The sequence below is a fragment of the Callithrix jacchus genome, chromosome 19, assembly GCF_049354715.1.
Source record: "Callithrix jacchus isolate 240 chromosome 19, calJac240_pri, whole genome shotgun sequence".
NCBI lineage: Eukaryota > Metazoa > Chordata > Mammalia > Primates > Cebidae > Callithrix > Callithrix jacchus.
Genome location: NC_133520.1, coordinates 7,655,990 through 7,672,435, shown reverse-complemented (window position 1 = coordinate 7,672,435; position 16,446 = coordinate 7,655,990). Strand labels below are relative to the sequence as shown.

The following is a 16,446-nucleotide window of genomic DNA, read 5'->3' as shown; positions in this document are numbered from 1 at the left end:
GGTTGCCTCCGTAGTGGTGGACGCCCCTCCCCCACAGAGCGTCTCGGACCGTCTGCCCGGGATAGTTTGAAATCGCGGTTTTGTTCGTCCCACTGGGTATCCCAAGCGATCTGTCCCTGCAATCCCCTGGGCTGGGCTACTGTGCAAGTCTCGTTCAGTCTCAAGTCCAGCCCTCTCAAGTCTCAGGTTGCCGGTTCAACAAGGCACCCGGACAAGCGCGCCCTGTGGGGATTGCTGGGTAGGGCCGGCCGCCGCCGCCCCGGCTGCCGGCTTCGCCAGGCAGACCTACTGCCTGGCGTCCCGTGTCTTTTTATACTTGGGAGTTTCCCCGTTCTGTGGGCAACAAAGATCAGTCTGGAAATGCAGCACTGACTCACCGTTTGCGAATTCAACGCGGGCTCCAATCCTGGGTTGTTCTCACAGCGCCATCTTGAGTCCCCCTCCTATTTTGTGTATTTGAAGTGGAGAGCTCTATAAATATTTATTAAGTTTACTTGTTCCAGATCTGAGTTCGAGTCCTTGATATCCTTATTAATTTTCTGTCTCATTGAATCTAAGTCTCCTATCTGGGTGTTAGAATCGTTAGCTCTTGTTGTTGCATTGATCCTTTTACCACTATATCTTTGTTGCTTTAAAATCTATTTTATCTGATATGAGAATTGCAACTCCTGCTTTTTATTTATTTATTATTTATTTTTGCTCTCCATTTGGTTGGTAAATCTATCTCCATCCCTTTGTTTTGAGTCTTTGTGTATCCTTGCATGCGAAACAAGTCTGGATGTAACATGCCATTGGGTTTTGGCTGTGTCTTTTGATTAGGGGATTTAGTCAGTTTAACTTTAGGGTTACTGCCATTTGATGTTGCTGGCTGTTTTATCCATTCGTTTGTGTAAATTCTTCTTTATGTTTGTGCTCTTTACTTCTTGGTGGATTTTTAGAAAGGCTAATACTTGTTGTTTTTTTCTGTGTGTAATGCTTCTTTCAGAAGCTTTTGTAAAGCAGGCCTGGTGGTAATAAAATCTCTGAGTTCTTGCTTGTTCATAAAAGATTTTATTTTTCCTTCAGTTGTGAAGCTTAGTTTGGCTGGATATGAAATTCTGGGCTGAAGGTTCTGTTCTTTGAGGATGTTGAATATTGGACCCCACTCTCTTCTGGCTTGTAGAGTTTCTGCTGAGAGATCTGCTGTAAGTCTGATAGGCTTGCCTTTGTGGGTAATCTGACCTTTCTCTCTGGCTGCCCTTAGTATTTTTTCCTTTGTTTCAACCCTGGTGAATCTAACGATTATGTGCCTTGGGGTTGCTCTTCTTGAGGAATATCTTTGTGGTGTTCTCTGTATTACCTGGGGTTGAATGTTGACCTGCATTGCTAGTTTAGGAAAATTTTCCTGAATAATATCCTGAAGGGTATTTTCCAGCTTGGGTTCATTCTCTCCATCACATTCAGGTACACCTATCAAACGTAAATTTGGTCTTTTCACATAGTCCCACATTTCTTGGAGACTTTGCTCATTCCTTTTTATCCTTTTTTCTCTAATCTTTTCTTCACGTTTTATTTCATTAAATTGAACTTTGACCTCTGATATCCCTTCTTCTGCTTGAACAATTCGAGTGTTTAAACTTGTGCATACTTCTCGGAGTTCCTGTATTGTATTCTTCAGTTCCATTAATTCACTCATACTCCTCTCTAAGTTGTCTATTCTCAGTAGGAGTTCATCAAACCTTTTTTCAAAGTTCCTAGTTTCTATACGTTGGGCTACAACATGGTCTTTTAACTCACCGAAGTTTGTTATTATCCATTCCTTGAAGAGTGATTCTGTCATCAGGAGGCGCTCGTTCTCCATCAAGCCTTGTTCCATTGTTGATGTGGAACTGTGATCATCTTTAGAGGGAGAGGCGTTCTGACTTTGAGTATTCTCAGCTTTTTTACGCTGGTTTCTTTCTGTCATTGTAAATTTATCCTTCTGTCGTCTTTGAAATTACCAACTTTCAGATTAGGTCTCTTGAGTGGACATCCAGGTTGTTAGTTCCCAGGGCCAGAGCAGCGGTGTTAAATCTGATGGTGCTTTTCTGCCCAGGATTCTCCTGTCTGGCTTCCTTCTTGTGTCCGTAGTAGGCGACTCTGCCTTCCCGGGGCTCCTAACCTTGGTCAGAAGGGGAACCGGTCCCGTTTACTCTGCTCCAAGCACTGCTGCACCGAGGTGCCGTCACAGCCACTGCATGGGGCTCTGGTGTCCTGCTGGGGACCCTTGTGGGTCCTCTGAACCTGTTTACTCTGCTCTGAGAGCTGCTGCGCCGAGGTGCCACGGAACCACTGCGCCAGCCATGAGAGTCGCGCTGGCCACCCGTGTGTTTCCTCCACTGGGGGATCTTCTGCTCTGTGAGCGACCAGAATTTGTCTGAAAAGTGTGGCGTCCTCTAGTTCTCCACGCCTTCCCTGAGAGCTGCAATCCCAGGATGTTAGCGATCGGCCATCTTGGATCGTTCTCCGCCTTCTCGTTTTATTTCATTGAATTGATCTTCGACCTCCTATATCCTGTCTTCTGCTTGGTCAATTCGGCTGTTGAAACTTGTGCATGCTTTGCGAAGTTCTCGTGTTGTGTTTTTCAGCTCCATCAATTCATTCATATTCCTCTCTAAGTTTTCCATTCTTGTTATCATTTCATCGAATCTTTTTTCAAGGTTCTTAATTTCTTTGCATTGAGTTAGAACATGTTCTTTTAGCTCATAGAAGTTTCTCATTACCCACCTTCTGAAGTCTGATTCTGTCATTTCATGACACTCATTCTCCATCCAGCTTTGTTCTCTTGCTGGTGAGGAGTTGTGATCCCTTGTAGGAGGGGAGGTGTTCTGTTTTTGGGTGTTTTCCTCCTTTTTGCACTGGTTTCTTCCCGTCTTTGTGGATTTATCCACCTGTCGTCTGAGTAGTTGCTGATTTTCAGATTGGGTCTCTGAGTTGATATCCAGATTGTTGATGATGAAGTTATTTCTGTTTCTCAGTTTTCCTTCTAACAGTCTGGCCCCTCTGCTGTAGGACTGCTGAGGTCCATTCCAGGCCCTGCTTGCCTGGGGGTCACCTGCAGCAGCTGCAGAACAGTAAGGGTTGCTACCAGTTTCTTCTGCTATCTTTGTCCCAGAATGATGCCGGCCAAATGTCAGTCCTTTGTGAGGTGACTCTTTGGATATACGGGGGTTAGGGAGCTGCTTGAGGAGACAGTCTTTTCTTTATAGGAGCTCAAGTGCTGAGCTGTGAGCTTCGTTGTTCATTCAGAGCTGGTAGGCAGGTACGTTTAAGTCTGCTGCAGCAGAACTAATAAACCCCCTTTTTTTCCCCCAGGTGCTCTGTCCTGGGGAGTTAGGGCTTTAACTATGAGTATCTGTTATGTTGCTGCCCTTTTTTTTCCCCAGGGCTGTCCTGCCCAGCAAGGAGGCAGCCTAGTCACTGCCTGCAGAGGCTTTGCTGAAGTTTTCAGAGGCTTTGTGGGTTCCGCCCTGATGCTAGCTCTGCCCTGCTGCTGTGTGTATTTCCCTGTAGTCCTGTTTATATGGGTATTGTTAGAACTGCCTTGGCAATGTTGGCCCGCCTCAGTAATGGCGGACCCTCTTTGTTATGGTGGGTTGCCTTGGCAATGGCAGGCTGCATCAGCAATGGCAGACTACCTCCTTAGGGGTGGAGTGCCTTGGTAATGGTGGACGCCCCTCCCCCACAGAGCTGGGCCATCCCGGTTTTAGCTGTGCTTGCTGTCAAACTCTCAACCCCGAGTGTTTCCAATTGCTGTTTTTTTTTTTTTTTGTGGGTGTGGGACCTGCTGAGCCTGATCACCTGGCTCCCTGCCTCAGAGCCTTTTTAAAAAAAGTTGAATGGTTGACTCTCTCCCAGATGTTCCAGTCGCCTGTGGAAAGGGTGCTGGGATCTGTGTGATTTCCTGTGCAGCGACCTATTGTGCCGGCTGAAACAACGTCCCTGCCCAGGAATCTCCTGGCCTGGCTTTATGTTTTAGTCCCATTTAATCAGATGAATGGGCTAATCTGCCTTCCTGGATCTCCAATTGCCAGTTTAACCGGGCAACCAGACCAGTGTATTTTGTATGGAGAGCTGCTGCTCTGCGGTGCCGGCCGAAACAGCTGCGCCAGCCAAAACAGCCACGCTGGTGACCCGTGGGGCTCCTCCACCTGGGAATCTCCTAGTGTGGGCAATAAAGATCCATCTGGAAATGCAGCATTCACTCACCCTCTGTGCTTTCACTGGTAGCTGCAATTCTGAGCTGCTCCTACAGTGCCATCTTCCCAGTTTGTCCATTCCTTATTTTTCATACTCTCAGGATTTTCTTATCATTAGGGTTACAAGAATTTAATTCTTGCAATTGGTAAAGAACTACAGTATAGAAACTATGGATAAAAAGTGGACAACATCCTGCTTGAAACATTGTGGTCAGAGTTTGGGAGACAAATGTCTACACATTGGACCATCTAGTGAAGAGATTTTCCTGGGAGTTCAGATCAGCATTATTATAGCATTTTTCACAAAATTGTCAGGTTTGCCTTGTGCTGTGTACATGCCCGTCTCAACTCAGTTATATGTAGGTATTCAGGCTCTGAAAGAAACATTTTTTTATAGGCAGTTTCTCACCCTCTGCCTCATATTTTATTTAAAAAACTTTTCAAACATTGATTGAAAAAATTTTACAGTGAACATCAACTAGATTAATTTGTCTTGTGTTTGTTTACCATGCATCCATCCATCTCTCTGTTCATTCATAAATCCATCTTATAGTTTGATACATTCCAAAGTAAACTTCAGACATCAATTAACTTTGTTCCTACACACATCACTGTGCATCTTTCAACTAGAATGCAAGGCTTAAGGTCTAGTTTGTTTTAGGTGGAGGGTGAATTTTGTACACAGGCAAAGGCAAAAACATTTAAGTATGCCATTTTATGAATTTTGAAAAATTTGTACACCTATGTAATCCAAGCCCCTATCAAGGTATAGCTCATGACTATCACTCCAGGAGATTCCTTCATGCACGTTCCTAGTCTCCACCTCCTACCACACTTCTGATTTTTTTTCACCATGGGTTACTTTTGCCTGTTCTTGCAGGCCATTTTTGACAATGCAGGAGTGAATGCTGTCTCTTGCTCTGAATCAGGTTGGCTACGCACATCAGTGCCCTTAAATGGAGGTCCCTCCCACTGGGCTCCTTCCCTCAACTCACTGCTGCTCTAGAGGCTTCTTTTGGCACAGTTGCAGAAACCATGGACTTTATTTCCTGTCCACAGAAGATTTGCTTTGCATCTATTCATTTCATTCATATTAAAAAGTATTGGTTTTTACTGACAAATGATTGTATTTATGGAATACAATTTAATGTTTTGATACATGTTTGCAATGCATACATTCTTACTTTCCACCCTGTTCCCCAACCACCTCCTTCATTTTCCACCTTCATGGAAGGGTACTGCCCTTCAGTGGCCTTCTTTGGCCAGACCCATCACCTCCCTTCTCCTAGCTCCAGTTTCTGGTTTTCCAGCTTGGCTTGTGTAACCAAAAGGAGAGTTTGGCAAGCTCGGTCTTAGGGCATTCTGCATTGTTCCTTCTCTGAGTAGGTTAGGGAAGAAAATGCCCAGGACAATGCTAGGGCACACAGGTTTCTAGGGAGAAGCAGCAGCAGAGACCTTAAATATGAGATGGGCTTCAAATCCTCATGCAACTGCCTTCCCTGGCTGTGGCTGTCTCTCCCTTATCTGCAGACACAGCCCCTTTAAGGCTCTGGGACCAATCCTGTCCTTAATCATGTGAAATTTAAAGAGCCCAACTTCTGGACCACCATGACTCAGCATCAGCCGTCTTTACCATCAGACCCACTCTGACTCTGATTTAATGACTTGGCAAATTTTCTCTGACTGAGCTCAGTTTCCTCCTTTGTGAGATGAAGATAATAGCTGTCATCATTGTATACATAGTTGAATGTCCAATCTGTGCTTGGTGATGGCATGCACATGAACTCATTAAATCTTCACAATAACCATGCCATCAGGTACTGTTATTTTACCAGTTTTACAGGTATAGTAGTGGAGGGTTAGAGGTTGTCATATTTCTTGTGCTGTGCACCTGACAAATGGTCATAAGAGTTAAATAAGATAACATATATGAAAGGACTTTGTGAACAGTAAATACTCTATAGATATAAGTTAGATGATTCCATCTCCAAGTTGGAGAGCAAGGGAGAGGGAAAGAGCAACAGGTAAATTTGCATTATGAATTGACTGATAAACCATGAATAAGATCAATCTTCATACTCTGTTTTTCTTTTATATATTTATTGGAAAAGAGTCAAAGTACCCAAACTTTTGACTTCATTGTCTCACCTCAGTTTCGACCCAACACTGTGGTTCCTGAGGATGTGAACTTTATCCACTAGATTAGCCTGTGTTTTGGTTGTTAATAAAGGACAAAAATGGGCTGGGCACAGTGGCTCATGCCTGTAATTTCAGCACTTTGGGAGACTGAGGCAGGTGGATCACTGGAAGTCAGGAGTTCAAGACCAGCCAGTTTGAAGTCAGGTAGCGTGATACCTCCAGCTTTGTTCTTTTTGTTTAGTATTGTCTTGGCTATGCAGGCTCTCTTTTGGTTCCATATAAAGTTTAAGGTGGTTTTTTCCAGTTCTGTGAAGAAGGTCAATGGTAGCTTGATGGGGATAGCATTGAATCTATAAATTACTTTGGGCAGTATGGCCATTTTCATGATACTGATTTTTCCTAAACATGAGCATGCAATGTTTTTCCATTTGTTTGTGTCCTCTCTTATTTCCTTGAGGAGTGGTTGGTAGTTCTCCTTGAAGAGGTCCTTTACATGCTTTGTTAGTTTATTCCTAGATATTTTATTTTCTTTGTAGCAGTTGTAAATGGAGTTCACTCATGATTTGGCTCTCTGTTGGTCTGTTATTGGTGTGTAGGAATGCTTGTGATTTCTGCACATTGATTTTGTATTCTGAGACTTTGCTGAAGTTGCTTATCAGCTTAAGGAGATTTTGGGCTGAGAAGATGGGGTCTTCCAAATATACAATCATGTCATCTGCAAATAGAGACAGTTTGTCTTCCTGTTTTCCTAATTGAATACCTTTTATTTATTTTTCTTGCCTGATTGCTCTGGTTAGAACTTCCAATACCGTATTGAATAGGAGTGGTGAGAGAGGGCACCTTTGTCTAGTGCAGATTTTCAAAGGAAATGATTTCAGTTTTTGCCCACTCAATATGATATTGCCTGTGAGTTTGTTGTAAATAGCTTTTATTATTTTGAGATACATTCCATCAATATCTAGTTTATTGAGAGTTTTTAGCATAAAGGGCTGTTGAATTTTGTTGAAGGCCTTCTCTGCATCTATACAGATAATCAGGTGGTTTTTGTCTTTGATTCAGTTTATATGATGTATTTATAAACACATTTATAAATTTGTGTATGTCAAATCAGGCTTGCATCCCCAGGATGAAGACTACTTCATAGTAGTGGATAAGCTTTTTGATGTGCTGTTAAATTCTGTTTGCCAGTATTTTATTGAAGATTTTTGCATCAATGTTTATCATGAATATTGGCCTGAAATTTTCTTTTTTAGTTCTGTCTCTGCCAGGTTTTCGTATCAAGATGATGTTGGTCTCATAAAATGAGTTAGGGAGGATTCCCTCTTTTTGGATTGTTTGGAATAGTTTCAGAAGGAGTGGTACCAGCTCCTCTTTGTATGTCTGGTAGAATTCAGCTGTGAACCCATCTGAACCTGGACTTTTTTTGGTTGGTAGGCTATTAATTGCTGCCTCAACTTCAGACCTTGTTATTAGTCTATTCAGAGTTTCAACTTCCTGGTTTAGTCTTTGGAGAGTACAAGTGTCCAGGAATTTATTCATTTCTTCCAGATTTACTGATTTATGTGCATAGAGTTGTTTGTAGTAATCTCTGATGGTAGTTTATATTTCTGTGGAATCAGTGATGCTATCCCCTTTATTGTTTTTATTGCATCTATTTGATTCTTCTCTCTTGTCTTTTTTATTAGTCTGGCTAGTGGCCTGTTTATTTTGTTGTTTTTTTTTTTGAAAAACAGCCCCTGGATTTATTGATTTTTTGAAGATTTTTTTTTTTGTGTCTCTATCTCCTTCAGTTCTGCTCTGATCTTAGTTATTTCTTGTCTTCTGCTAGCTTTTGAGATTTTTTTGATCTCGCTCCTCTAGCTCTTTCAATTATGATCATAGCTTGTTAATTTTAGATCTTTCCTTGTTCCTCATGTGGACATTTATTGCTATAAATTTTCCTCTAGCTACTGCTGTAAATGTGTCCCAGAGATTCTGGTATGTTGTGTCTTCATTCTCATTGGCTTTGAAGAACATCTTTATTTCTGCCTTCATTTTGTTGTTTATCCAGTTGTCATTTAGGAGCCAGTTGTTCAGTTTCCATGTAGTTGTGTAGTTTTGAGTGAGTTTCTTAATCTTGAGTTCTAATTTGATTGTGCTGTGGTCTGAGAGACTGTTATGATTTCTGTTCTTTTGCTTTGCTGAGGAGTGATTTACTTCATATTATGTGGTCAATTTTAGAGTAGCTGTGATGTGGTGCTGAGAAGAATGTATTTTCTGTGTATTTGGGGTGGAGAGTTCTGTAGATGTCTGTTAGCTCCACTTGGTCCAGATGTGTGTTCAAGTCCTGGATATCCTGGTTGATTTTCTGTCTTGTTGTTCTGTTCAATACTGACAGTGGAGTGTTCAAGTCTCCCAGTATCACTGTGCAAGAGTCTAAGTCTCTTTGTAGGTCTATAAGTACTTGCTTTATGAATCTGAGTGCTCCTGTATTGGGCGCATGCATATTTAGGATCATTAGCTCTTCTTGTTGCATTGATCCTTTTACCATGATGTAATGCCCTTCTTTGGCTCTTTTGATCTTTGTTGGTTTAAAGTCTGTTTTATCAGAGACTAAGATTGCAACCCCTGCTTTTTTTTGCTCTCCATTTGCTTGGTAAATCTTCTTCCATCCCTTTATTTTGAGTCTATGTGTGTCTTTGCACATGAGATGGGTCTCCTGGATACAGCACAGTCTTGACTTTTTATACAATCTGCCAGTCTGTGTCTTTTGATTGTGGCATTTAGGCTGTTTACATTTAACATTAATATTGTTATGTGTGAACGTGATCCTGTCATTTTGTTCCTGGCTGATTGTTTTGCCCATTAGTTGATGCAGTTTCTTCATAGCTTCATTGGTCTTTACCATTTGGTACATTTATGCAGTGGCTGGTACTGGTTTTTCCTTTCTGTGTTTAGTGCTTCCTTCAGGGTCTCTTTAAGGCAGGTCTGGTGGCAACAAAATCTCTCAGCATTTGCTTGTCTGAAAGAATTTTATTTCTCCTTCACTTATGAAGCTTAGTTTGGCTGGATATAAAATTCTGGGTTGAAAGGTCTTTTCTTTAAGGATGTTCAATATTGACCCCCCCACACTTCTGGCTTGTAGGGTTTCTGCCAAGAGATTTGCTGTGAGTCTAATGGGTTTCCCTTTGTGAGTGACCTGACCTTTCTCTCTGATGGTCCTTAGCATTTTTTCCTTCATTTTAACCCTGGTGAATCTGACAATTATGTGCCTTGTGGTTGCTCTTCTTGAGGAGTATTTTTTTGGTCTTCTCTCTATTTCCTGAATTTGAATGTTAGCCTGCCTTGCTAGGTTGGGGAAGTTCTCTTGGATAATGTCCTGAAGAGTGTTTTCCAGCTTGGATTCATTCTCTCCATCACATTCAGGTACACCAAGTGTAGATTAGGTCTTTTCACATAACCCCATATTTCTTGGAGGCCTTGTTCATTTCTTTTCACTCTTTTTTTTCTCTAATCTTGCCTTCTCATTTTATTTCAATGACTTGAACTTCCTTCTGCTTGATTGATTTGGCTATTGAAACTGTGTATGCTTTGTGAAGTTCTCATGCTGTGTTTTTCAGCTCCATCAAGTAATTTATCTTAGCATTTTATCTAACCTTTTTTCAAGGTTTTTAGTTACTTTGCATTGGGTTAGAACATGTTTCTTTTGCTCAGAGAAGTTTGTTATTACCCACCTTCTGAAACCTGCTTCTGTCAATTCATCAAACTCATTCTCCATCCTGTTTTGTTCCCTTGCTGGAGAGGAGTTGTAGTTCCTTGGAGGAGGACAGGCATTCTGGTCTTTGATGATTTCATCCATTTTTTTGCTGATTCTTCCCATTTTTGTGGGTTTATCTACCTTTGGTCTTTGAAGTTGGTGATTTTGGATCAGGTCTCTGAGTGGACATCCTTTCTGTTTATTTTGTAGCCATTTCTTTTTTTTTTTTTAGTTTTTCTTCTAACAGTAAGATTCCTATGCTGTAGGACTGCTGGAGGTCCACTCCAGACCTTAGTTGCCTGGGAATCACCCACAGCAGGTGTGGAGCAGAGAGGATTGCTGCTTGATCTTTCCTCTGGTAGCTTCATCCCAGAAGGGTCCCCCCAGGTGTCAGCCAGAGCTCTCCTGTATGAGGCATTTTTTTTTTGTTATTCAGGAGTCAGGGGGCCGATTGAGGAGGAAGTCTGTCCCTTGTCTGCCTGCAGAAGCATTGCTGGGCTGCCTCAGGCTCAGCCCTGCTGCTGTGTAGGCTTCCTCTGGCTTTTGTTTATATAGGTGAGATTAGATCTGCCTTTGCAATGGCAGACACCTTTCCCCCCACTGAGCTTGACTGTCCTGGGTTGAGCTTGGACTGATGTGCTGGTTGAGGACCTCCCAAGCAAGAGGGCTTCAGTTTGCTGGTCTTTGTGGGGGTAGGACCTGCCAAGCCATATCACCTGTCTCCCTGCTTTCAGCTCTACCTTCTTGGGGGGGGGGTGGGTAGATCTGTCCTACAGGTGCTCTTTGCACTAGTCAGTACTTCTGCCCAGATCTGTGCCAACAACTCATGGCACCAGGGTGGCTGAAGCTGTCACTCAGATCGGTGTTGGTAACTCACAGTGCTTTTCTGCCTGGCAGCATTCTCCTGGACTGTGAGTTGCAATGGCCATGGGAGAAGTGGTGTCTGAACTGGAGTGCTGGAGGGGGGTAAAGTCCCCGATCCTTCAGCCAGCTGCACTTCCTGGGTGGGGCAGGATCCTTCAGCCACCCTGCCCCGCCTCGGTTTGCCCTCCTTGGCCTACACCCACTGTCTAACCAGTCCATTTGAAATGAACCTGGTACCTTGGTTGGAAATGCAGAGATCACTTGCCTCCTGCATCTCTCTCACTGGGAACTGTGCTCCAGAGCTGTTCATATTTGGCCAACTTGGTAGAAGTCCCTGCTCCATTTTTATGACATATCTACCACTCTCATGTCAGAGGGAAAAGGGAAATGGTGGAACCATGCACGGGTTCTTAAAGTTTCTGCACAGATATGATATTACTTCCATTCACATTCTACTGGTCAATGCAAGTGAGATTAGCTTAGCCTTATACAAGAGGTATAGGTGGTTATACTCTTCTCCCAGAGTTTATAGATATAGGGGTAGCCATTATTATCAGACTGGCTAATACTTTCAGATGTTATCAATGCATTTATATGTAGAATATAAATAATATAGTTTAAAATAATCATAATGGTTGTAATATTCTATCTATTATCCTGCAATCAAGTGCATGCCTAATCTCCAGTTCACTTCCCACATGACCCATCCCTGAGTTGCTTCCCTTACATCTTTGGGATGTGATCTGGGCACAGCTTGCATGGGAGAACAAGGAAGAGAAGTTCCTGTAGTGTTGCCATCTTCATACATAATTCAGTTTTGGTTCTCGTCCCTAAACACCTTTCCTTACTGTATTTTATGACTTTTTGAGGCTGTAGAAGATGCTAACAGATAAATCACAAGGATTTTGGATTTGGTGACAGCATTAGCAGGCTAAGGTTTTCCAGTACCCAGGAAGTGGGATCCTGAAAGACTGCGGCCACTGCCTGCCAGTTACCACCAAGGCTGGTAAAGCTGCCTCCTGGGCTGCTGTCTCTCCTCTCTTTCTGATCATTGGGCCCTGAGGCCCAGAATCATCTCCTCATACCTGTTCTGTCTGGCATGTTCACACAGTTCCCAGAGATCAGTCTTACTCCCTGGCCTCTGGCAGTTTCTCTTAAGATAAAAACAGATGGTTAAAAAATATTTTTTTCTATTTTATTTCATTATATTTAAAGAGCAACTACTTTGGACACTCAGATACTGCTATCTACATCTGTTCGCATCATTTAATTTCCTGCCAAAAATGTGTATGGTAAAATGATTTTAACAGGTAAAACCAAAGCTACAGTCCCCTTTCGCACAAAGCTGTTTGATGACATTCATTTTCCACTGTCTCTTCTCCATGCCTCAGTCAGATGAGCCCCATCTAAGAGTTCTCTAGAGGGGAAACTCTATTTTTAAAATTTTTAATAGAAGCCCAGGGCTTGAGGAAAACCGATTTGCCTGAGTTCTGGTTTGATTTTCTTCTTGAATTTGTTTGCTCACTTTGAAGATTTCTTAGAAACATAATTTTTTAGAAATATGTATGCTTATTAATATTTAAATAATTCTATTTTAATATGTTTTATAACTTCCTGAAGTTACTGAGATGGGGGTGGGGCTGGATGAAGCAGCCTTGTTGGGGATTCTCCCGTGCAGGCTATACCCAAACCACATCCCTGAGATGTAAGAGAAGCAACTCGGGTGGATCGTGTGCTCAGTGAATTAAAGACTACATGCACATTCTTGGTTGCAGAGTAATAGACAGAATAATACATCCCTTATGGTTCTTAAAGCAATATTGGCTGGGCGCGGTGGCTTAAGCCTGTAATCCCAGCACTTTGGGAGGCCGAGGCGGGTGGATCATGAGGTCAAGAGATCGAGACCATCCTGGTCAAAATGGTGAAACCCCGTCTCTACTAAAGATACAAAAAATTAGCTAGGCATGGTGGCCTGTGCCTGTAATCCCAGCCACTCGGGAGGCTGAGGCAGGAGAATTGCCTGAATCCAGGAGGCGGAGGTTGCAGTGAGCCAAGATCACGCCATTGCACTCCAGCCTGGGTAACAAGAGCGAAACTCCATCTCAAAAAAAAAAAAAAAAGCAATATTATTTACCATACTCATCCTTGCCAAATCACTAAGCTTTCATCTTACATGGTGACGTCTTCAGAAGCCAACAAGTGTAGAATCCCTCCATGGTTCATCTGTGTCTATGGTGAAATGGTATTTACTAATTTAAAGCTCAGCCACCCTAGCCAAATACTTCATTAAATACAAATCCTTGAAAAATTGCTAGCTTCCAGCCACATTTTTAGTGCTGTAGAATGTCTGCCTCTTCCAGGGAGCTTTTCCTGAAGACCCTCAAGCTCAGTTAATTCTTTATGTCATGCTCCAGTGGATCTGGACTCAAGGTATGCTAAGTTCTCAACGGATTTGAAGAGTAATAGAGGAAGCTAGAATGAGGAAGGGTCTTTGAGCCGAAGAAACTGACCTAGATAAAGAAGAGCTGATTTTAACAAGAAAAAGAGAAAGTCTAAACTTGAACACACAGCAGAGACATCAAGTACAGGAATAATTCAAGGCAATGGTCAATTGGGCGGTCAGGGCAGGTTAGCACTATTGCTCTGTCATACACCAAAGCATCCTGGAATGGTAAGAACTGAATCACTGGTTTTTCAGGTGGTTGGACCCTAATGGTAGGAACTCAGTACATGACAACATGTATTTTGGAGTAAGCACAAGAAGCAGTGTATAGCATTTAGGTGCAAGGAATTGGGAAGATGGTGGCAGGTATGGTGGTGGGGGTGGGTCTAGTTACTTCAGGAACTGGAAAACTGGATTCAAAGAAATTCTCTTTAGAGCCATTGTCCAGGAAAATGAATTAAGGAATGTTTATTAACATATTTGGTTTTTTTATGTAATATTTTCCCTAATAACAAAATTGAAATCAAAGCCTAATCAGTGCATACAACTTGGAAAAATCTCATTGAAAAGCCAAAAAGGAAAACTCCTTCACAATTCAATTAACCAGAAATGAACATTGTTTACAATTGATACACGTCCTTCAAATATTCTCTCCCTCTCTGTCATTTAAAGATTGGTATTGTATAATTAATTTTAAGGTCTTTCTTCACTTAGGAATACTGTTTTTTTCTTTTCCCATGTTAACAAATATTCTTTTTCAAAATTATTCTAATTTTCTATTCATAGTATTATTTGCATCATATGGTTAGTCCATAATGCACTTAACAAATCCATTACTTTCAGGCAGAAAGTTTTCTCATATTATTCATTGCTAAGCAAGCTTTTACATACAACTTTATACACATCATTAATCTTTATATTCTTTTTCTTTAAGTATAGAAATTTTTCTCTATCAGAGAGAAAGCTTGTGCCATCCAGAAAGTTTATATGAATTTACAGCATTAGAAATAGTGTCCCCTTTGTCTCTGATAGGGCTTTCCTGAGCATGAGTCCCCTGGGACCCAAGATGAGATCAGGATGCATGGGACTCAGGAAGCTCATTTTGTGAAAATTCTCTGGGAGTGAAGACTCCCCAAGGCTTTTGATCTTGGTTCTGGTCACCTGATATATGACCTTAGGTGAGGAACTATTACTTCCTTGGCCTTGTTTCCTCATCTGAAAATAACATGGCTGGATTTGATAATTTCTAAACTTCCTTTAAGCTGATACATTTTCTTATTCCCAGTGGCAGTGGTAACAATGAATGAATCCCTCAGATTTGGAAGCCAAATATTCACAGTGAATATTTTGTGCACTTGGTTTGTCTTCCAGAAGGATCCTTGCTGCACAGATCAAGAAGAAAGACAATCTTTGGATTCTGGAAAATAAAGACCACTGTCCCCACCAGACCTGAGACACCAAGTAATTGTGCTCAACAGCTATCAGACTTTCAAGACTGAATTACAGAATGACCACCGTCCTTCTTTTTTCTTCCCACCCATGTAGATGAGAGATACATTCTTGTTTCATAGATTTTTTTTAAAAAAATTCTAACTTTTATTTTAGATTCTGGGAGTACATGTGCAAGTTTGTTACGTGGGTATATTTGCATGATGTTGAGGTTTGGGGTACAATTGATTCCATCACCCAGGTAGTGAGTATAGTACCCAATAGTGAGTTTTTCAGTCCTTGTCCCCTATAGTCCCTAGTGTCTATTGTTGCCATCTTTATGTCCATAAGTATCCAATGTGTAGCTCTCACTTCTAAATGAGAACACACAGTATTTCGTTCCCTATTCCTGCATTAATTTGCATAGAATAATGGCCTTTAGCTACATCTGTTGCTGCAAGGGACATAATTTCATTCTTTTTCTGCAAAGAACATAATTTTGTTCTTTTTCATGGCTGCATAGTATTCCATGGTGTGTGTGTGTGTGTGTGTGTGTGTGTGTGTGACATTTTCTTTCTCCAATCTGCTGTTGAGGGGCACCTAGATTGACTCCATATCTTTGCTATTGTAAACAGTGCCATGATGAACAAATGAGTGCATGTATCTTTTTGGTAGAATGGTTTATTTTCTTTTAGATATATGTCTAGTAATGGGATTGCTGAGTTAAATGGCAGTTTTGTTTTAAGTTCTTTGAGAAATGTCCAAATGGTGACTATACTAATTTACATTAGCACCAGCAGTATATAAGTTTTTCTTTAGCTCTGTAGCCTCAATGGCACCTGTTATTTTTTGACTTTTTAATAATAACCATCTGACGGGTGCTGACTGGTGTGAGATGGCATCTCACTGTTGTTTTGATTGCATTTCTCTGATGATTAGTGATGCTGAGTGCATTTTAATGTTTGTTGACTGCTTATACATCTTCTTTTGAGAAGTTTCTCTTCATGTCTTTTGTCCATTTTTAATGTGGTTACTTTGGTTTTGCTTGTCCAATTGTTTAAGTTTGTGAAATTAATTTTTAAGATCTTTTATTTTTCTGTGCCTGCATCATATAAACAGATGGGGAAAGGGCAAAAGTAAAGAGAGAGACCATACAAAAATCATAAAAAAATATGAATGTGGTATTTGATGAATGAATATAGTCAACCAGAGGGGATGGGTTGCTGCATGAACTCAAGGAAGTGGTCAAGCTGAAACTGACCACAAGGAATCATGGAGGCACCTTGCACTTTGGCTGTCTCTTTTGTTCAGTGCTAGTCTCTTTTGCTCTAACTCAAACGCTAAGCTAGTATCTCAACTTTTCGTAACACTTTCTTCAGAAAACAAGGCACATGGTGCAATCTGGTAATTGAATCAGTTCTTCTTGGTTGGTTGTTTGGGTCAGCAGATGAACCATGAGTGGTTCTTTCCTTTTGGTGCAGATAAGTTGCTGTTAAAAGGTGCTTCTAAGCATTTAGAATAAAGCAGTATGTAGAATAAACCAGTGGGAGCCTGGTGGGAAGACAGCCATCTGCATGGCTAATTTATTTCAAATCACACCCAGGAAATCCAGCTTATCT

At 41.5% G+C, this 16,446-nt stretch overlaps 1 long non-coding RNA gene across 2 annotated transcripts in view; it reads left to right on the top strand.

The window, feature by feature from the left end:
- The window catches only part of LOC144580346 (uncharacterized), a 62,581-nt gene extending 47,636 nt beyond the window's left edge, over positions 1-14,945 (top strand). For both annotated transcript variants that reach the window (XR_013529682.1, XR_013529678.1), the window contains one exon: positions 14,771-14,945. This is a non-coding gene — a long non-coding RNA (uncharacterized LOC144580346). The remainder of the gene's footprint in view (positions 1-14,770) is intronic.
- The last annotated feature ends 1,501 nt before the right edge of the window (positions 14,946-16,446 follow it).